The sequence below is a fragment of the Tiliqua scincoides genome, chromosome 1, assembly GCF_035046505.1.
Source record: "Tiliqua scincoides isolate rTilSci1 chromosome 1, rTilSci1.hap2, whole genome shotgun sequence".
Taxonomy (NCBI): Eukaryota; Metazoa; Chordata; class Lepidosauria; order Squamata; family Scincidae; genus Tiliqua; species Tiliqua scincoides.
Window position 1 is genome coordinate 181,523,658 of NC_089821.1, and position 23,537 is coordinate 181,547,194.

The following is a 23,537-nucleotide window of genomic DNA, read 5'->3' on the forward strand; positions in this document are numbered from 1 at the left end:
CTGTGTTTTCTTCAGGCTGATTGTTTGATGTGGTACTGGCATAGTATTAGCAGATAACGAGAACAGTCACAGAGAGTGAGAGGTTGGTGGCAGTTCTGCCCCTCGGAGATAAGAGAATTCGCCTATAAAGAGAACTGATTGTCGTTCTCTGCCAGTCATAGTATTTACATTAAAAGTTTAACAACTAGGAAGTTGTCTTAAAGAGACTAACCATTGTATTTTAGCAGGGTTGTTCCATATACCAGACTTGCCTCATGCCGTATATTGCTCCAATTTTTACATCCACCTTGGTTTCAAATTTCAATTCAACACTCTTTTCTTTGTGTAAAAGCATTGCATATATTTTACAGAGAATCTTCCCCCTCCTGCCCCAGTTAATTTGGTTTCAAAACAAGTTCACTTTAACTATTTTGCTTTTTTTTTTAACACCAACTTTTGAAATCCCCTAATGCAAAGATTAAATTTGAAATGTGAGGCTAAAGTGCTCACCATTTGGAAACAATGAAATGTGTAAAACAAAGCCCACATTATGTGTTTTTAATCTCTCATGTTTTTCTGACTCCACTTATCAGATTTTCAAGTGAAGCGCTGAATCAAGTTTTTTTCCATTTGTGGCAAAGTTCCAAATTAAAAACAACAACTCTACAATAAGACAGCACTGCCATGTTTGACATTTGCTAAGAAAGGGATTCCAATTAACATCCCAATCCTAAACTTTCCCAGTGCTGGTGGTACAGCAGTGCTCAAATGGCTGCTGCTATATCCTGTGGAGTCAGAGATGCTGCTAGATGACTCCTTGGGGTAAGAGAACATTGATTCCTTTACCCTGTGTCAAGCTTGGCTGGTCCCAATGGGTCTACTAGGGTCTACTACAATGGGTCTACTAGGTCCCTTGAGCTGGCACAGAACCGAGGAGACCCTTATTAGGGTCTGAGGTCCTGGAAGGGGACAGGCTTCAGCAGCAGTCTCCGCTGCCATCCCTGCCCCCTTCCTGGGCCCAGTCTGCCTGCTGGCCCTCCCAGTTCTACCCCCCTCCCCAACTTGCCTCAACTTCCCCCAAAAGCCTCCCCACCACTCAGCATGGATACTCACTGCCTTGTGGCCCTCTTGGGTGTCCTTCTAGTGCTGAAGCCCAGTGCCGACTGGTGCTGGCCTCTCTGCTGGCACAGAGTCTCTCCTGCCAGTGGGAAAGTGCCTTATAGCACTTTTGCAACACCCAGTGTGGGCACTCAGGATTGGGCTGCCCATATAAGACTATTTTTCAAAGTTGCTGCAGTCCTGCGGTTCAATATATTTTCTCATGTTGGCTATCAATGCAAAACCACATGCTCATCCATATTAGACTCAGGGCATAATCCTATGCATGTCTACTCAGAAGTAAATCCAAATGTGTTCAATGAGGCTTACTCTCAAAAAAGTGTGGACAGATGCACCGAGTGACATCAAAGAGTTTTCATTGTTATTGAAAACAGAAGCGGTGACTGCTAAATACTCTTCAACCCAATTGCAAAAAAAAAGTCTATCAGCACCTGTAGTTCCTCCACACTGGTGGTGAGGGTGTGACTATTTCATTCAATTGGGCAATGCACTTTTATTTAAAACACACAGAAGGAGACTCAAGAAATGTGTCAGCTTCCCATTTGTTTTATATAGCTCCTTCTGGTTATAATTGTGTTAGACTGTCAACCAAATTGGTTCCCAACAGTATTAACAAGTGGATTTCTATCCAGTTGTACTATTTCTGTCAAAAGATGCTCTGCGTCTTTTGGTTCACCCACTCTTTCTATTGGGATTGGATTATTCTCCGAGCCTTCAATTATTTTTTTTTTACTGAGCATTTTTTGTGCAAGATGTATTTATGCCACTGTTATTATCCCTCCCACCATCTCTCTTGCTCACTCCAATCCATGGTAAACGAACCCATCCCAGCTCAAGTGCAGTACGTGCGCCTCTGAGAACACTCCAGCGGCTGAAGTTGGACTGGATATGTTTGAAATGAGGGATGCTTTGGTTCCTGTGGTTGAACTTGAAGACATCTTGGTGAGCCTACAAGACTGCCAGTTCCCCAAGTAGTGCTTGCCATTATGCAGATACTAAGGTTGTTGCTAGGGTCAAAGGAGACAGTACACATCATGTGCATGCAGCAGGCTTCTGGCTTTTAAAAAAAAAATAGCAGTCATACAAGCTCGCACGTGTGAATGGCAGGAGGCGGGTCTGCTTAACCCTTTTTCTTCCTACCATTTTACTGCTCAGAACTTGCTCAGCAATTTTTCTCCCCAAAAAGAAAAAAGATACTGAGGGCTACACTATGATGCAGGGGAGGGCACCAGGATGCAGATTGTGTCTGTTGTCTTGTGTGCTCCCTGCAATCCCATCTGCATTGCTTCTGGCTGTGCTGAAAGCCTCTGTGCATGCCTTGGTCAGCAAGTCATTCCATCCTGTTCTGGGGGAGGGGGAGTATGGCAGAGAGGGGCAAAAAGAAGCAGGGAGGGCAATGGGATTAAAAGCCCTGTTGCTGGCCAAGGATGAGAGTGTTTTTCCAGGAATCTGAGTCCAAGGAAGTCCTGCTCTGAGTGCCAAAAGATGCAGATCACCTGTCCAAGAGGAGGGAGACAGAGTAGCTTCTTAACCCCGTCCCTCATGCTGAGGCACTGCAGCCTAGTTCAGGAGGTAGCTGTGCACTCCTCCCTTGGCACAAAGAACTTAATACCGCTTAATAAAAACATAAGAGCCTTGATGGATCTGGCCGAGGGCCTGTCTAGTCCAGCTGTCTGTATCTCACAGTGGCCCACAAGATACCTCTGGGAGCACAAAGACAAACAAGATACCTGTGTCTTATTGCCACTACCATGCACCTGGCATTCAGCCTATCTTCAGAACCCAGAGGTTGCATACAGTCAATTGTGACTTGTAACCTGTGATGTACTTTTCCTGCATAAATCTGTCCAATCCTGTTTTAAAGGCATCTAGGTCAGATGCCATCACAGCATCCTATGGCAAGGTGTTCCACAGACTAATTACATGCTGGGTAAAGAACCATGTCATTTTGTCTGTTCTAACTCTCTTGCCAGTCAACCTTAGTGGATGTAGACTTAGTAGACTTGGTTCTGGTCTTGTGCTAGACAGACAGAAAAGAACTTCCCTCTATTCATCCTATCCATCCTATGCATACTTTTATATCTCCATCATGTCCCCTCCCCCAGGTGCCCTTCTTTTAAATCTGAAGAGTACCAAACACTGTAGCCTTTCCTCATAAGAGAAATGCCCAACCCACTAATCATTTTGGCTGCTCTCTTATGCACCTTTTCCTGTTCCACTATAACCTTTTTGAGATGTGGCACCCAGAGCTGTACACAATTCCCCAGATGTGGTCTTAGTATTGATTGATTGATTGATTGATTGATTGATTGATTGATTGATTTTATTGAGCATAATAATATTGGCCATCTCCTTAATTCCTTTTATAATGATCTTGAGAATAGAACTATTCTTTTTCACAGCGACTGCACAACCACCACACACTAGGGCAACACCTTCATTGAGCTGTTCATCACCACCCCGAGGTTACAGACAGCTCAGAATGTCCTCTAATTTCCTGACTGTTGAAGTTTCTCAAAAACTTGGCCAAGGGACTGTGGGCCCAATCCTATCCAGCTTTCCACACTTGTGCAGCCTCAATGCAACCCTGAAATAAGGGAACAAATGTGCCCTAACCTTGAGGAGGTCTCTGTGACTGCCCCCTGCCCGTATGATACAGCACACATTCCTTTGGCATTAGTGCAGGAAGGTTGGATAGGATTTAGTCCTGTGTCAATCGTCTTCTGAAACTCCAAATACTGTATATAATATCAACTGCTTCACCCACAACCATATGCCTGTGGACATTTTCAAAGAACTCTGCAAGGTTCATGAGGCAAGACTTACCCTTATGGAAGCCATGCCAATTCTCCCTCAACAAGACTTGTTCATCTATATGCTCCAAGATTTTATCCTTGATTAGTCTTTTTACCATTTTACCTGGATTAGATGTTGGGCTGACTAGCCTGTGTCCCATCTCCCTCCTTTTTTTGGCATGGCAGAGGACTATCCCCTAGTCCTCTGGTACATTGACTGTTTTAAGGGACAAGCTGCATAGTTTAATCAGAAGATCAGTAATTTCATGCTGGATTTCCTTAAGAACACTTGTTTGAATGCCAGTTGGGCCTAGTGACTTGTTAATCTTTGCCCTGGTCTCGGCAATGGTCTCAGAGACTCCCCACCCCAGATACTACAGGGAGGAATTGTGGAAAGTCAATATATAACTTTAGAGAGAAACTGTTTTTCATACACACAGCCTGCCACTCAGAATTTGGACTGAGCTGAGAGAAGGAAATGGTGAAAAAGGAGCAATAATAGGAAACGTATGAGAACTAGGTAAAGTTTAGTGGATGAACAAGAAACGCTTACATGTTTAAAAAAGAAGTATAAGAATGCTGGGCATTGATCGCTGCAATTTCAATTTCAAAGATGTTTAGTGAGACAAAATAAGCCACATTTCTGAGTGTACTAAAAAACACTTATCACAAGATGCTTCCTGTCAAGCCAACCACAAAAGAAGCTTTAAAATACTATTGGCTCTTGGATACCAGACCATAATTGTAACATTGTAAATGCCATGGATGAACAAATATAGACAGCTAGCAAGATCCACTGCATATCTTCAAGCCTGGACAATCAAATTGTGCAGTAAAATGGAACAGAAGTCAGCAACACCTTGGTAAATGCACTCACTGTAAGAAAGGCAAAGGATTCTGCATCAGCTCTCCTACTGTTCTCCCTCTCATGTATGTTGGAAAGATCTCTGCTTAAGACCATGGCATGGAAATTCAGGTTTCATTGTCCATCTGCATGTCGCAACACACAATCCTTATCTTTCTTTCAAGCAGCATATCACAACTGCAGATGAGACTGGATGTGTAGAGATCAGTGGTCATTCCCCCCCCACACACATGCAGAAAAAAAAATAGTTTGGGATAGTGATATGCAACCCTCACACCACATCAACAACCACCTGATTTTGCAAGCATACCTGTCATAGCTGAAAAAACGTCAAGGGGAGTTGCAAGTAAGAGGGTAGAGGCACTTTTTTCAAGTGGGTGCTCCTCTTTTTAGCAGGGGAGAGTAACTGGCCCACCTCACCCCAGCAGTGTCTTTTCTAGTGGCTGTCTGCTGGTGTTCTTTTTGCATCTTTTTAGATTGTGAGCCCTTTTGGGACAGGGGGCCATTAGTCATTTGATTTTTCTCTGTAAACCGCTTTGTGAACTTTAGTTGAAAACGGTATATAAATAATAAGAATAATAATAAGAATAATAATAATAAGAAGAAGAAGAAGAAGAAGAAGAAGAAGAAGAAGAAGAAGAAGAAGAAGAAGAAGAAGAAGAAGAAGAAGAAGAAGAAGAAGAAGAAGAATTTGACAGGAATTACTCATAAAAACTTCAATACTCTTTCACTGGCCTTTCCTTACCCTTTCCATTCCCCATGCCTTGCAGGCAAAAAATCCTTCCCTTACCTTTGTGAAGGGGGAGAAATCAGAGGTAAGGAGTGCTCAAAAAAGGCCTGCCCAATTTCCAGGCTTGAAATGACACTTCTACCCATGCATAGATAGTATTCATAGGTTTTTTTCTGTCCACAAGCTTCATTCTGAGCCTGATCTCATCTTGAAGCGGTCTGAAGCCAACGTGAAATGAGACTCCCTTTTTTCAAGTGGAGCAACTTTAAGAGAGACCCTAAGATAGACATGGCAAGCAATGATCCAAACCACCTTGATAAATGTGCTAGGTGCACTCATCCAACGCATCTCTGAATAAGCAGGCAAGGGAAATGTTCACAGGGTGGAGTTGTGCTTTATCCAAAACCTGTGGCATATTAATCAGCTTTCAGCCTTCCATGGCTGAAAATCTAGAAAGTCACAGGATATTAAAAATGCCTCTGGGGTGCTTATAAAGCATTTCCAGGTCTAACCATACCTAGGCAGGTCCTTAGTTATGTTATTTTAGGAAGTGATCTTACAGTTAGGTGGAAACAGATTATTAACTGTGTAAGATAAAAGTTTTTCTTTGGCTCTGTAGATAAGCGTTTCCGTTTCTTAGAAAACGTACAGCTGGGACCAGCATTCCACAGCTTAAAACCAAGTAAATTGTTTTGCAGCAGACATTTTATCAAAGAATGCAGAGCAGTGAATGAAAAAAAAAAATCCAGTCATTTCTATGGTTTCTTGGACCAGTCTGCTTTTCCTTGCAGCTTCTTGGGTGGAAGAGAGCAGTATTACTCACTGGATAGGAAAAAAAATGGTCTGCTTCTGGACTTATGACACATTTGATATGCAGAAATCAGCAGTAGATGCTTTTCATGGCATGGAACTGAACCTGCTTACCTGCTAATTGCTGCAGATTAAACTGCTGTTAAGGGTCCTTTCTCGGGGTGGATCTCAGAAGTAAGACTACTGCTGTTCCCCATAGTCTTTGTCTTATGGCAGTGTTTCTCAAGCTGTGGGTTGGGACCCACTAGGTGGGTCGTGAGCTAATTTCAGATGGGTCCCCATTCATTTCAATATTTTATTTTTACTATATTAGGCTTGATGCTATCATGGTATGGGACTGCATTTGGGAAAATGTTACAGACATGTACTCTTAACAAGCTACTATGTATATTCTTTCAAAAATAATAGTCAATGGGACTTACCCCTGGGTAAGTGTGGGTAGGATTGCAGCCAGGGATTGTTAAAAATTTTCCTGCTTGGTGATGTCACTTCTGGTCATGACATCACTTCCAGTAGATCCTGACAAACTCTCATTCTAAAAAGTGGGTCCCAGTGCTAAATGTGTGAGAACCGCTGCACAACAGCTTTAGGGCCAAATTCGATCCAATTTTCAAGCACTGACAGAGCTGTGCCAATGGGGCATGTGTTGCATCTTGCAGTGGGGGGACAATCACAGAGACCTCCTCAAGGAAAGGGAACGTTAGTTGCGGGGTGCATCAGTGCTGGAAAGTTGGATAGGATTGAGCCTGTAATCCACTTTAAATGTACTTCTATTCCCACAATGAATTCTGGGAGGACTGTAGTTTGTTAAGGATTCTGAGAACTGTTAGAGCTATCCTTAATAAACTACAGCCTCCAGAATGCAGTGGGGTAATAGAAGTGCACTGAAAATGGATTAAAGCTGCAGTGAAAACACAGCCCTAGATAGACTGAGATTGTTCGGTATGATCTGTTTTGTCATAGCCAGGGATTTCCCCTCCCCCTCAGGCCTGGGCGTGTGATGTGGGAGAGACATAGGAAGGATGAGGGAAGAACAAGAAGCACTTGGTGTATATCACATCCTCAACCCCCCTTCATACGACTACCTTATTCTGACATAATTACTTTCTATCCTTTTTCTCCTCTGCTCAAAAATGCATTCCTTGAATGTGTATGCTTATTTGAGTGGGATGAAGGGGCTTGAACCCAGTTAATCACCTGAGCTATATATAAATACTATGATCTTTAAATGGGCAATCGACAGTCTGACCACTAGTAACTGCAGGTACTGATCATGCATCACAACTAAGGCGATCAGGTGGCATGTTTACATGTTTATCAGGCATGATTTAAAAAAAACAAAACTAACTGGTGTGTTGCAGATCATCTGCAGGTGTGCCACAGGAGTTCGGGCAAATCCGCTGCCCCTCCTGACCAAGGAATTAAGTCAGATAGAGGTTGAAAGAGAAGATGTTTCAGACCTCATTGATAAATTAAAGATCAATAAGTCACCAGGCCTGGATGGCATCCACCCAAGAGTTATTAAGGAATTAAAGAATGAAGTTGCTGATCTCTTGACTAAAATATGCAACTTGTCCCTCAAAACGGCCATGGTGCCAGAAGATTGGAGGATAGCAAATGTCATACCAATCTTTAAAAAGGGAAAGAGGGGGGACCCGGGAAACTATAGGCTGGTCAGCCTAAGATCTATATTGGGTAAGATGGTGGAATGCCTCATCAAAGATAGAATATCAAACCACATAGACGAACAGGCCTTGCTGAGGGAGAGTCAGCATGGCTTCTGTAAGGGTAAGTCTTGCCTCACAAACCTTTAAGAATTCTTTGAAAAGGTCAACAGGCATGTGGATGCGGGAGAACCCGTGGACATTATATATCTGGACTTTCAGAAGGCGTTTGACATGGTCCCTCACCAAAGGCTACTGAAAAAACTCCACAGTCAGGGAATTAGAGGGCAGGTCCTCTCCTGGATTGAGACCTGGTTGAAGACCAGGAAACAGAGAGTGGGTGTCAATGGGCAATTTTCACAATGGAAAGAGGTGAAAAGCGGTGTGCCCAAGGAAAATATTTCTTTACTCAGCATGTGGTCAGTCTGTGGAACTCCTTGCCGCAGGATGTGGTGATGGCATCTGGCCTGGATACCTTTAAAAGGGAATTGGACAGGTTTCTGGAGGAAAAATCCATTATGGGTTACAAGCTATGATGTGTATGTGCAACCTCCTGATTTTAGAAATGGGCTATGTCAGAATGCCAATGCAAGGGAGGGCACCAGGATGCAGGTCTCTTGTTATCTGGCATGCTCCCTGGGGCATTTGGTGAGCCGCTGTGAGATACAGGAAGCTGGACTAGATGGGCCTATGGCCTGACCCAGTGGGGCTGTTCTTATGTTCTTATGAGGGTAATTTATTAGTTGGGCCATTGAGGGATGTGAATCCCAGGCCAGCAGTGTGGTGTGCTTTGTCAGTTGCCAAAAAATTGATGATGTGCCTTGACAATTTTAGCACCTTGTCAGTGTGCCGTGAGGTGAAAAAGGTTTAAAATTACTGATCTAGCATCTGGGTGAGGGATGTCATCAAACATTGGTATTATAGTTTATCTCTGTCGCTCTTTTTAAAAAATGATTATATGCTTTTAAATGACCATGTTATTTACCTCATATTTTTCTCTTCATACTGGTTTTGTATCTTGTAAGCCATCCTGAGTATTCTTTCTACTGGAAAGGTAAAGTAAAAATCTCACGCTATTTATACAGTTGGAATTATACCCTTGAAATGTGTTATACCAGTGAGCCTGTGAACCACTGAGGCAAAAATTGGAATCATTGTGGACCACAGTGTGGCTATGGGTGGTCTAGTATCTGACCTCTTTAGTGGTCTGTCTCTCAATTGCTCCCCCACAAACTATTCAGTAGCTGTGGCAGTCAGTTCTCCTCCCTCTTTGATGGTTTGTGGGAGATTTCATGCTCAGCAAGACACTGGAAGTGATCAAAGGTGATTTTTTTTTTTTGCCTGAGACCTCGCAGACCACTTCTCAGGGTCTTGTGAACCACCTGTAGTCCATGGACCATAGGTTGGGAACCAGTGTGCTATACAAATGCCACACCTTTAGTTTTTCTGAAGGTTGAAAAAATAACAATGTACTTCTGGATGTGGTTCAACTAGAAAGTGAAAGAAATTGTTTAGAGTAACAATACTGATTCAATCTGATGAATACTTTATTGTTGTTTATTACAAAACTCAAACTGGAATTCTGCAGTGCACTTCAGGGTAACCACCAGTCCATGCCAATGCACATTCTCCCAGCTGACCATTCATTACCATCTGAGGACAACACACCAAAAGGAAATGAAAGATGTTGGTCCAAAACATGGACAGCAGTCACAACTTAAAAGGCTTGATAGGTTCCATTTCTCACATTGCAATATGGGGGCAGGAAGGCTCATCACGACAGGAGATGGGAGTTGAGCACCGAGTTTGCGATGCAGGATGCCTGAAGGATGTGTTTCTGAAAGGAGTGGAAAATGTGAAAAATCAAATAGGGGCAGGGGAGATAAATGGGACAAACAGTTAAGACAGCTGGCTGAGTTCCCTTTGAACTTTGGTCATAAACAATGTCTGGGAATGGCCAGAGGCTTCCTCTGGCACAGATTCACTGTTCTGTGGACAGAAGCCTGAAGTTTCCAAGGCATGTTCTGCATGAATTAAAGGAAAGCCGGACAAAACAGACCTACGTATTTCAAAAGGCTAAAAGGGAACAGAATGGAAATGCCTATATTTAACTTTCAAATCGCAGACTGTGAGATCTTCCTGAAGATGCCAAATAGATTTGAAGCAAAATCAGAACTTTTCGGCAGGCAAAGTTTGAAAGGTAAAGCAGAGTTGTCCCAATGGTTTTTCACACATCTCAGTGCCTTTCATATAATTTCATTTTATTGTGACAATCCTGGAGTGGCAGCTAAAAGTTCCTCTTAATATTATTTGAAAATGCTGGCTGGGTAGGGTGGGGATATGAAGCAAGTTTTTCCATCCCCAAATTAGGATATTAGATAAAGTTCATGCCTCTGTTATGTCTAGCTACCAAGCGCAAAAACTAATCAGCAACTGCTGCTCCCACTTTTGCTGGGGGAGATAGAAAGGAATCTGCACAAATAATCTACTCTAAACAAGCCCCACTGACATAAATGGGCTTAATCCAAGAGCAGAGGGCTGGCCATACCTCTGCTATAAATTTCAGTAGGGCTTGCCAAGGAAATTTTTCTAGTCCAGGGAATGTCAGAAACTGAAGTTGAATTAGTGCTAAGTGGGAGCTTTGCTGTAATTCACAATTACAGGCCTAATTCAGATGCAGCCAAAACCCAAAATTTCTGCAGTGGGTTCTGGTGATGTCACAGGATGGCCAACCCTTCAAAACTGGGGTTGGGGAAAAATCCAGTGTCCCAATGGGCACTGGTAAAGAGGTGGTGACTAACAGTGACCTCAAAATGGCCTGAGGTTAATCTTTGCTACCTGTTCACTTGAGGAAAAAGTGAAAAAGTCCAGGGGAAAGATTGTATCCCAGAAGGCGGACTATGGGGAGGGCCCTGTGCAGAGCTGAACTTGAAGAGCATAGCAGATTGGATACAACACACAAATGGAAGACTGGAACTGCTGTTTGCACAAGAAAAGCTTCAGAAAAGAAGCCAAACCTATTATGCTTTCTATTGAACTGGCAGCAGCCAAAACCTGCTTAAAGACTAGGCTTGAGGACATTTGGTATCCACTTGTTAAGTGCCACAGACCTGCTCCTCCCCAGTGAAGTCATTTACTCTGACCTAACAGTTTGTGATCAAAGTCAATGTGTTCCTTAGCTGTGGGACAGAGATTTAAGTTCTCTCTGAGTTCAAAGGTTTGAGGACTTTAATTATTTTGAACAGCTTGGGTCAGAGCAGGGGTCCCCAAACTTTCAGCTGTCAGAGCCACATTGTTCAGTCTTGCTCTTATGAGTCAGTTATAGAAAATAAGATGTCCATTTTCTACATGGCTCTGAGTTACAGTAAGAGCAAAACACCTAAGCATGTGTTAAAGTTGTTTTCATGTACTAATTCCACATGCCTCCCACTTTCCCTTTCCGAGCAGTTTTCATTCATCCACTTCTGTTTCACTCCAGGGCTGCAAAATTTCATTCACACTTATTTGGGGCTGTGCACACTGCCTCACTGAGCCAAGCAGCTGGGGAAGCGGAGAAAGGAAGAACCCTCACTGAACAGGAAAACCAGAGCATGATCTTACAAGTCTTTCAAGTGAGGAAAGGCCACCACAATGTGTTTTAGACACATGCAAACAGAACGAAGATATCTCTCCCTCCACCCCTCGATTCTGAAGCAATGAATGTGGGGGAAAAATGGGGAGATAAAATCACCACAACTTATTTAAAGCACACACAATGAGAAAATGAAACCTGCTCTGCACTTGTTGTGTAGCTAGAAAGAAACAGAAAAGCCAGATGAAACCTGTGCAGGTCAGGAAAAAAAAATGGGGGTAACTTCAAAATAAGAACACACATTCTTAAATATTTAACACTATGATCCAGAAATTCTCATCTCTCCATCTTGCCCATATAACTCCAGCAAGTGTTTGGAAATTTAATTGAAATATGAATTTGCTTAGAATAGGTAGAATAATTAATCCATACTTGTTGGTTGCAGTTCAAGCAATGTCCTGTTAATCGTGCTAATGATTCATCACAGGTGGGGCAAAAAAGGTGCAGGATAAATCGATCACCAGAAAGGTTTTTACCCAGTGGAGCTTACAACTGAGTAGACAAACCAATTATTGCATGGTTCGCTTTCTCCTGGAATATGGAAAACAGACTGGCACTGGCCTTTCGGACAGTGCCAGCCCCACTGAAAACGGAAGAGAAGGCATAGACAGAGGAAGTATTTAGCAACTGTGTATGCCCATTCCACCCACAGATCTCCGCTGCCAAAACGCAAACCTCTTTTTTCTTGTGCTGCCACTGCCACATTCCACTTCCTGACTCCCATTCCAGCGAGGAGATGCAAAGCAAGGTCACCTCTCTATCCTGCAGTTGAGAGATGAGAGCGGACAGTCCTCTTCCTGACTCTAGATGGGTTTTTTTTGCTGTCATTGCTCCTTTGCTGCTTGTGCACTGTGTGCCATGTTGCAATCCATGTAGGCGCACAGGAGCAGGTCCACCATTGCACTTGTTTCCTTCCTGCACTTGGTTATTGCACACTGTTCCTCCTTCTCTCTGTGCACAGGTTGGAAAACAGTTCCAGGACTGGAGCAGGGTGCCAAATAAGCATCCCTTACTCCTAGCGCACTGCATCTCAAGCAGGAAATGGCCCCAGATGGTGATCTGAGTGTAAAAGAAGGCAAAAATAGGTGAAAGCAACCTTTGCTCCAAAACATTGAAGGCTTTAAAGTGCAGGTTGAGTATTCCTTATCCATTATTCTGAAATATGGAATATACCAAAATACTGAACATTTTGAACACCAACATGACTTTTTTTTTACTTTTTTGCCTAAAGAAATAAAACCACAAACTGTGTTTCATGCACAAATCTTATTTCATGCACAAAATTATTTAAAAATATTGTATGAAGTTACCTTCGGGCTATGTGTATAAGGCAGTGGTTCCCAAACTAATGGTTGCGAGCTACCAGCCAGGGAAGCACTCAGCTCTGGCCCCGTAAGGGGCAGGGGCAGGAGGATGGCAGTAATGCAGTCCCCAATATCATCCTGCTGCCTGAGAAAGAGGAAGGTTTCTGACTTACTTGAAGCCAGCACCAGCCTTTGGGGTGGGATGCCTCCACAGGGCTGCCCACACCTGGAGATGAGTAAAAATCATGATCGGAAACCAACTCCAGTTTCTGATCGCAAAACTGGCAATGGTTTCTGATCACAAATTATATTCATTTCCAGGCTTGGGAAGCCTTGCGGAGGAATCCACAGGGCTTCCTGTACCCATCCTGAGGCTGATGCTGGTTTCAGGCAAGTCAGAACCCCCCCCCCCCACACACACACACACACACACACACACTTTCTCCAGCAGCAGTGCAATCCTAGGGATTGTCTTGCTGCCATCCCCCCACCCTTGCAAAGACTTAAGTGCTTCCCTCCTCCTAAGGAGGATTTTTGGAATCATTGGTATAAGGGGTATATGACATATAAATGGATTTTGTATTTAGATTTGGGCCCTATCCCCATTACGTATATGCAAGTACAAGTGAATGTCTTTGAAGAAAGTAATTGGGTAAGAGGCACTTTTTCAAGTGGGTGCTCCTTTTTTTAGCAGGGGGAGAGTGACTGGCCCACCTCACCCCAGCACTGTCTGTTCTAGTGGCTGTCTGCTGGTATTCATTTGCATCTTTTTAGATTGTGAGCCCTTTTGGGACAGGGAGCCATTTAGTTATTTGGTTTTTCTCTGTAAACCGCTTTGTGAACTTTTAGTTGAAAAGCGGTATATAAATACTGTTAATAATAATAATAATAATGTCGCTTAGTGATGTTCCTACCAGCAACGGCCCACAAATGTGATGGCCACAGCTGGTCCCTGTCCCCCTCCCCCCAAGCCTCCAAAGCTGAGGGAAGTTGTGCTCCTGTCAACTCTGGAGGCTTTTCTGAGCCCCAAAGAGGCAGCACACATTGGCACACTGCCTCTGCAAGGCACAGAATGCCCGTTTCAGCCAAAAAGACGTGACTTCTGGTTTCTGTTCACCTAATAAGGCATTTGGAGCCCCGGGAAGCTCCTGAAGAGCATCCACATGCTGCCTCTGTGGATGTGCGCTGCCTCTGCAGGACTCAGAAAAGCCTCCAGCGGTGAGGGATGCACAGCTACCTTCAGCTTTGAATGCTTAGTTTAACGTCAAGCCTCACTTGACGACGAGGGTGACGATCTGCATCCCTGTCATTAAGCAAAGCGTGACAGTATTCCGAAATACAGAAAAATTCAAAACTAAAACACTTCTGGTCCCAAGCACTTCAGATAAGGGATGCCCAACCTGTAATAAACAGCACTTTGAACTGAGTTGAAAACGCAACCAGGAATGATCCACCGAGATATGGATAAGAGATGAAGATCCTTCCCTTTTGGAAACTGGGTGTCCTTATCCCGCCATCTCTGTCATCTAACTCTGCACAAATGTATTCCATCTCAGTAAGTTGAATTTGGCCTTTGCAGATGTTCAGAGTCCTGTGGTTCTTGGAGCACAATATGTTGCAAGTTAAGCAGGCTGCTGGGGTCAGCGGTCATACCTAAGAGGTGCTATCTTATAAGTGTCCTCAAATGTGAGAAATGCTAGTGTGCTATTCAGCTGAACTGCTGACAGAGAAGGACCTGAGGACCGAATGAAGACTCCTCTTCATCTAGCCAAACACAATTCATCTCTCTTCATGAGGTAAAACGGGAACAGAACATTTCACATCAGGAAAATGTGGCCACATTGATGCAGCTCAGATGTTAGGCATGCCCTAGCTTTTAAAAAAAAAAATTACCTGTAATGCTATGAGAGACGGACTATCACTTTTTCGTATTTATTACATGTTTCTTGCAGTAGATAGTTACACTTAAACCCTATTGGATTCTTATAAAATAATCTGGCAGGGATGTCCTCTAGCTGAATCCTGACTCACTTTCATCGTCTATAGCACTTATCAACTTGCTGTGGAGTTTGGGAGTCTTCCAAAAGATCACAGTCAAAACTAGTTTTTATCACCAGACAGAAATGGGCTTCCTACCAGTGCAAACATCCAAAGCTTGCTTGCCAGAGAACAGTCTGGAGGAAACCAACTACAATAAAGGGGCTGCTAATTCTCTACACAATTTCTCTGAAACAAACGATAACAAAAAGTCCTGGATACTGTGCCAGTGGCTAAGAAACTTGATAACAATTTTAACTCTGACAGATCCCATTAATCCCACTGGCTGAGATATGAACTGTCAGAACTTCTCATCTCAAAGGGAAAACAATAGAGGACAGTCAGGTGATTTTTCAGGGACCAGAAATAATGGTGAGAGTGCCCTTCACACATGTATCTATCATCCACTTAATGGGGAAAGACAAGTTATACAGCAGGAGATTTTTGATTCATTTTCAGCTGAAAACGAACTGAAACAGCACAGGCCAAGTTCTACCTGATACTCAGAGTGGTCAAGAAGAAGCATCTTTCTGCTTATCTGGGTGTACATTCTCCTATATACTATCATGTTGTCAAAGGGTAGCTTATCAAAAGGATTGCATGCCTACATAAGAGACAGAATGGTTGAAGATCTCAGCAATAAGTTGCTGAGCTGGAGTCTTGCCCACTTGTTAAAGTAGCATAAACATTGATAGGAAATCAAATCAGAGATAAACATGGAACAACAAGTACAGATGTGCACCACTTAACTATGGGGATACATTCTCTGATCTCCACTGTCATGTGATTAGGTCATTAAGCAAACATTCAACCCAATCTATTGCCTTTATTGTGTAAACCAGTGGTTCTTGAACTTTTCTGGCCTGCAGTTCCCCTGATTCTTGTGGCCATTGGCCACAGCTCCCCATTACAACAACTCACCTCAGTTACTCCCAAAATGGGGATGAAGGTGTTATAATTATACACTAGAAACAAAAAAACAGCTGCCAGCACTCTGAGGCTGCAATCCTTACCACACTTACCTGAGAGTAAGCCCCATCGAACAAAATAGGACTTACTTCTGAGTAGACCTGGTTAGGATTGTGCCCTGAGTTTGTTAGCAGCACACCTGGAGGGTTTTGGAAAGGAGGGGGGAGAAGTGATGAATTTGCTGGGGGAGGGAAAGACTTTTGTGTGTATCTACTAATTGCAAACTTTTCTTTGCATTAAGAGCCTCTTTGTTGTGTAAACAGACACTTTGCTGCAGGCCATGGGAGACCTGGCTACCTCATTAAGAGCTTCTTTGTTGTGCTTTGACTACCTTTGTATATGCAGTCTGTCGTTAAGTGAATGATCGTTAAATGGTGCATACCTGTATGTGGTTAGCTAAGCACCTCTGTTACCAATCTGTCCAGTCTAAACAGTCATTTAAAAAGCGATAAACGGACATGATTCTCCCAGTTGCCATTGATCCATTGTAAGGTACAGGGTGGTGGTAATCTGTACTAATTTTCTCCTTGTTACTTTTTGATTTCAATAGTCTGTGTTCCAGACTGGGCACAGAAACAAGGATCTTTTATTCCATCTGCCTGGAAGATACTGTGGTCCATTGGCCAACACTTCCTGATTGAGTATAAGGACAGTATAAGGTCCTCCCCATAGTGACCTATAGGCTTTGGAAATCCCTCCCTGGAATATTTGTGCTGTCTCATCTCTCCCAACTTTTAAACCTTCTTGTTTCAGTGCACCTGATATCATGCCCTGTTGTTTATTTTGCACATGGTATTTCCAGACGACCAATGATGCAAAAACTGTTCAGCTAAAATAAGCATATGGTGGGTGTTTTCGCTGGATGGGTGCCAGGTAGCCATGGAGAAATTCACCCTCTTCTTGCAGTGAATCTGGTAATACACTGTCTGTCTTCAGGTCTAGGGAGGATACTGTTGGGTTACAAGTGGTGCTTAGATTTACCTGTACCTCTGCTATGGGTGCCTACAACACGGTTTTAAGTGACCAGGACTGAGTGCTGGTAGCATCCAGTCCTCCCAATAGCTGGTAAGGTGGTAAATATCTGGAACAGAGAGAGCAACAGAGAGCTTTCAGTCCACAATAAATTGCTCAGACAGAGTTAATGCAGCAGCAGACCTCGAAGTGTTGTGGCAGGCAATAGTATGGTATTTGCTCACTAGAATCACCTGATTCTCAGAAAGACAAAGATTCTGGTCTGTAACGGTGTCTGCAATGCTCCCCTTTGACCAGTGCCATTGGTGGTCCAGGAAGTTGGGAATGAGTGCAAAATCTAAAGCCTTTGATGCCTGACATATGGTTGTTGGCAGATTGGAGATCAGGGCACAGAAAGAGTTGTGCAGTGCCATAACTATGTTTGGAAAAGTACTCTTGCGGGTTCTTATTGCATGTTGGGAGGACATTATCATTTCTTCCATGGTTTTCCGACCAGGCCCAGCTTAAATAACAGTCTTGACGTGAGCGATACTGATTGTTCAGTGCTACTGAATTGGTTGAAAAGAAACGCCATCTCGGATGAAATGCATGATGCGGATTGAATGGGGTGTGGAAGACAGATGAGTCTGGATAAAAGAGGCAAAAGATTTGCATTGTTGTGTAGGCCCCGTGCCAAGCTATTTCCAGAGACTTGTTTGTGTTTTTTGTGAAGCCCAAGCGGAAGCTGTAGCTCTAGTCAATCACGTTGAGCCTATGGCTTTTCTAAAGAAGTTCCAGACTGTTGTGCATTGTTATTTGCCTCACAAAAGGACCAAAAAAAAATGGCAGTGACTCACCAATGGGGAATGAAAACGTGCACTGACTTTTTAGGAATATACTGACTGACCATTAAATAGAAACAGCTGAAGCTCCAGTGTCTGGAGTCTAGAAACAGCACACTTGTATTACATGCAGAGATATTTTTGAACTTTTCACAGGGAGGAGAGAATTTATTTTTTTTTTTTGGTCATTTCCTTTTTTCCCCTTTCCTCACTCACAGATGCCCATCTGCATACCACCCACAAAGCCACAAAAATGCACAACAAATCCAGCAAGCCGTCTGCCTCTGCCCACAGCAACTTCATCGCAGTCTTCCAAAATAACTTTCTTGGCATGTAAAATCTTAGTTTATAGCAAAATAAAAGCATCGGGGAAGTGAGAACACTGTGCTGGGCCACCTTTCCCCACAAATTGTTGCGAGTGAAGCCAATTTCACATGCATATGTTATGATGAAAACCTCCACCTTTCCCCTATTTAGTGACTATTTTTCACCTGCTGTGGATCTTGCTGTCACCTCAGAGGTTTTTGTGATGCCTCAGCATCCTGACGGGGCTACTGAATCCTGCAGGTGCCATGTTTGTCTTATTGTGCGGGGTGTTTATTGATTATCTTCTTCTTTCCAAATTTATCAGTAAACAAAGAATCTGGTTTTGAGCTAGCAGCCACTTGGACCAAGAAGACTACTTGAATTCCAAGAGTGGAACTCAGGTGCACTGCCCTCCAAGGGATCCAGTCCCATAGGTGAAACCTAGTTAATACCCTGGTTAATACCCTGATTATACACTGAGTAATACTTATAAAAAGTGTATTACTAATAAGTAATTCACTGGCTTAATACTTATACAAAGTAGAGTCATGGACCCCCCCCCCCCACTTTGTGCATTTGCCCAGGTCTGACATAAGGACAATCTTCACGGGGACTTGCCCCCTGTTCACATTGCTAAGTGTGGGTACAAGGACCAGGAACCTGGACAGCATTATGAGGAAAATACACAAAGAAGTTGCATCTGGTTTTATTTGCTGTTGGTATCTTAGCATCCTTATCAACCTTTGCTGCTGCCCCCTTTTTTCTCCCTTTGTTGTATAACCTGTGCCCTTGCATCTTTTCCTCCATTCCTTTGATATTCTACAACCTCCAACCCATCTTTCTTCTCTTCACCACTCATACATTGTAACACTGAGCAACAACTACATACATGTAATGAGCAATCACAGATGAATTACAATCCAGTTATAATCCGTTTCAAACACAGTACTCTTCACATATTTGGCTGTCATCAGGACGTAAAATGCCACCAAGTGCTGAACATATGAGGAAACTCAACCACAAATTCAGTACTGAAGTCAAGCAAGAAATGTATTGATCTTTCAAGACTTAAGAATCGGAACTGCAAACGTCCCAAAACTACATCATCAAGCATAATTGTTTTTATTCAGGCACATTCTGTAAGGGAAGAAGCCGACACCAGGAAAAATAACTTGAGCAAAAACCTTTTTGAAGTCAGAATTCACACAGTCAGACTTCACACATCTAGTCAATTGCATCTGCATATTCCAGAGCTACCCTTGTCGTTAAATAAAATGATTGTATGTGCATATCTTACTGTGTAACTTCATGTACAATTAAAGTTTAAAAGTAACTAGGGAAGCTACGTAGTGCATCAATATTGCAATATTATATTTGTATTATATGATTAAACTATTGCAATGCTGTCAAAATGGTAGATGGTTAGAGTTTTCATGAACAAGTGGATCCACTTTTTGTTTCAAAATAGACGAACTACTAAATTAGATTCTCTTTCCCCACCTCCAGTGTCTGTGTTATCAGTTCTTCTGAAAAAAACTTTTAAAGGGGCCAATGGAGTGGGAGAGGGTGGAACAAAGTGACAACAGGGGAGGGGGTGAGTGGAACGGGGCTGTGACAGGAGTGGGGGAAGGGTGGATTGGGTCCACGAAGAAGGTGAGTTTGGAGGAGGAAGAGGCCACCCAATCCTAGCCTCCTTCCCAGATCTGGTCCCACAGTGAGGGTCCATGCAGACCTGCATCAGTGAATTCGCTAGTGCAAGTCCGAGTAGACCCCTCCACACTGTAGATCAGTGGTTCTCACACATCTAGCACTGGGACTCACTTTTTGGAATGAAAATCTATCAGGACCCACTGGAAATGATGTCATGACCTGAAGTGACATCATCAATCAGGAACTTTTTAAACAATCCTACAGCCCAATCCTGAGCTGCCCGGGGTGCCCAGGCTTGGCAGCACCAAGAAGGGCTTCTGCCAGATCCTGCGTCTCCTGGGCTACCACGGGAGGCACCTCGGGAGAAGGGGACTTTCATCCCCTTCTCCCAGGTAAGATAAGCAGCCCCGCAATGGGTAAAGGTAAAGGCACTCGTGTAGGGCGCGCAACCCTACACAAGTGCCTTGGATCCTGCAGACCAGAGCTCCGTGGACCCACACTCTCCCCCCGGCACAACTCCAGCCCGCCCCCCGCCCCACTTCACACCTCCCCATCATGCGTCCTTCACACCCTCTCCCCTCCCTGCCAGCCTCCCCCCTCCCCGGAATGCCTCCTCCCTTCCCCCGTCCCCACCCCGCCTACCGTGCCACAGCTCAGTGGTCCACCCCACGATAGCCCCGCGCTAGTCCAGCACCAGCCAGAAGTCGTGCTGGTTGGGCTCCTAGGCTGCAATACTACTGCACATACCCAGGAGTAAGTCCCATTTACTATCATTGTTAAAATATACATAGTAGCTTCTTAAAAGTATAGAAGTGTGACATTTCCCCAAATGCAGTCAAATACCAGGATAGCATCAAGTCTAATATATTAAAAATAAAATATTGGAATGAATGGGGACCCTCCTGAAATTGGCTCACAACCCACCTAGTGGGTCCCGACCCACAGTTTGAAAAACACTTCTGTTGAGGCTTACCCAGAGGAGACCTCCAAGACTACTTCCTCCCTGCAGGATGCAGCGGTAGCCTTTTGGGCACATTTTCATTGGTGAGGGTGGGTGGATAGGAATGGGCTCTAAGTCTATTGTATTTGAAAGAGCCAAGAACCATTTCTCTATGTAAATTGCGCACACCTACAAATGGAATGAGTAGATGAGGCCAACATGTACCATACGTCTCATTAGAGAACCAGCTTTGTCTGCATCTCCCTGGAAAGTAAAATGTTGTCACAACCCTGGCTTTCAGTGTGACCAATGGAAGCTTTTCTCCTTTTTAAAGGAGTGCATAAGGAGGTACGGAGTGAAACTGCAGTGGAGGCAAAATCCTAAAGCCCCTTCCCCCACTGTGGGTCCATTCTGTTATGCAGTCTACCCAGGGTACTATTTAAAACAAAAACAGACGCTGCTGCGCTGCATCCTGTGGGGGAGTTTCAGCTGCTGGAGGTCTCCTGGGGGTAAGGGAACATTTTTCCCATTGTCTCAGGATAAGTCCCGCAGCTGCTATATCACTGTCCATAGTGATCCATGTCAGCAAAACAGGTCTGGAAAGGGGGCTAGGAAACAGCACTGACCGGCGCCACCAATCCCACCACCTCCTGTGCCCAATCTGCCCACCAACACTCCTATCAGTGCCCTCCCCTTGCCCCATTACACCCCTCCCTGCCCTTTCCCCACCATCCTCCACACCTGAGCCAGACATACCTGTGCTGGCGGACATGGATTTGCGTGCTGGCACCAGCAGGAAAACGCCGGGCTTCCTGCCAACACAGTCACAAAGCACTTTATGGTGCTTTTGTGACAGTATGTGCCTCATTAGCCTGGGAAGGCAGCTCATCGAAGAGAAGGAAAACTCTGATCCCAAACCTCCACTGCCTTGTGGCTACAGCCAGTTATGGAAAAGGCTTCAGGAGTCAACCTCAAGGCAAAATCCGGAGCTGGAGTCCCTGAGGCAGTTCATGGCTGAACACAGTCAAGTTCTGGCAACTCCTGCGATGCCGCTGGAACCAACCGTATTGGCTTCTGCCTTTCCATTGGACCATTCCAGTGACGTGGAGAGGGGATTTGCTGCATGGGTAACAGTCTATCCTCCATATCTACCTTACCCAGGCTTCGCGCACTGGAGAGGACACTGTTCCGGAACCACTACTCAGTGGTGCACGATACCATAGTCTTCCGAGACTGAAGGATGCCAACTGTGCCAGTGGAGCATGCACTCCACTGGCCCAAGTAAGGGTTAGGACTGGGTCATTAGTGTTCCTTAGAAGGTGTACTTTCACAGGCATTACAGAATCATTCAGTGCTATGGAATCTTGAATGAAATAAGAGCCACAATTATCATGGTGTATTTATTAAACAGCATATGTCTTTCAGTGTAGGGAGAAGCCGGTTTCATGTTGTTATCAACAGATTTTCTTTTGAAAGAGGGTTTTTTCTTCTTTTTTCATTTCTTTTTTTTTTTGCTTGTGAAGCTGCAAACTAATTTGGATCTAATTGACAAGAGTGCCTGATTAAAAGCTGGAAGGAAAGTGAGCTCTCAACAGTAATTAAGCACTGCAGTATATGAAGTACAAAAAACCTTCCCCCAAAATGGGATCAGTTCTTTCATAATACAAGGGTGGCATTCCATAGACATGCAAGTTGCAAATAGTGAGATGCTTTCTGTAAAGAGAAATAGCCAAGTAAGAAAAGCTGAGTTGCTTGTTAGCATAGTTAGTTTTTCATATACCAGAATGCTGTGTGCTCATGGATTTCAGCTGCAGAAATTTCATACTTCAGAGATCCATAATGTTCCTTGAAGGTCAGAGACATTGCTGCTTCAGAATCCATACACACAAATTCATGGGAGCTGTTATTCCACACAGCTGCTATACATGTATGAATAGTGAAACCAAACCAGAATGTTGGAGCTGATCAAATGGCTCTTTCCTTGAAAATAGCACTCTTTCTCCTGGCACGTCATCTAGTCAGTACAGTAGTGGTATTTAAAATGTGTTTCACAGCCCATGATCGGACATCAACGAGGAAATAGCCCAATCCTGAAGCCAATGGCTCTGCCCAGTGCAGTGATGCCAAAACAGCTACCGCTGCATCCGGTGGCAGCGCTGATGCCGGCAAAGGCCTCTTCAGGGGAAGAGGACTGAGTAAGGGTGCAAGGGCTGCAATGGGTTTCCTCTAGTCTGCACCGGCTATTTTGCCAGTACATTTTCAGCCCGACATGCAGCATAGGATCTGGCAGAGAAAGGAGTCACTGGTCCCGCCCCAGTTTGTATCCCCGCCCTGAAACGTCTCCTCTCCCACCCAGAAACCCTGCACCACCACCCAGTAGTGCGCCTTACCACAGGAGCTCTCTGGCATTTGCCTCCCATTGCTCGGCCCAGCGCTGGTGCATCTTGCTGTCCTGGTGCCGTAAACATGTTTTACGGCACATTTACGGCACCTAGCACCAGCACTGGAGTTCAGTGCTGGGAGGGTGTAGGGATCAGCCCAAAGTGGCTCCCTTACAGTTGGATGTGTGTGTGAAGGAGACCCCTCATGCATGAGTAACAACTCAGGGCCCAATCCTATTCAACTTTCCGGCACTGGTGCAGCTGCAATGCAGCCTTGAGGTAAGGGAACAAATGTTCCCATACCTTGAGGAGACCTCTGAGACTGCCTCCCCAACACAGGATGCAGTGCATACCCTGTTGGCACAGCAGCACCGGCACTGGAAAATTGGATAGGATTGGGCCCTCAGCCATTACAACTTCTTGGGTTAAAAAAAAAAAATTTGTGATGACTTCAATATTCTATGGGAAGTAGCTTTTAGGTTAATGAGGTGGCATCTTGACAGCACAACCATGCTGTGTTTTTATTTGACTAGTCAAATAAATGTGACTATTCAAGCTATTTGA

The 23,537-nt window shown here is 44.1% G+C and overlaps 1 protein-coding gene across 2 annotated transcripts in view; it reads right to left on the bottom strand.

Moving 5' to 3' along the window:
* Positions 1–9,554: 9,554 nt before the first annotated feature.
* TENT5A (terminal nucleotidyltransferase 5A) overlaps positions 9,555–23,537 on the bottom strand; it is an 81,084-nt gene continuing 67,101 nt past the window's right edge. The window contains exon 4 of one of the 2 annotated variants that reach the window (XR_010793589.1): positions 9,555–9,799. The gene's annotated coding sequence lies outside the window, so the exon portion shown is untranslated. Of the gene's footprint in view, positions 9,800–12,506; positions 12,653–23,537 lie in introns of those variants that run through there. The other variant, XR_010793591.1, reaches the window with a different exon arrangement.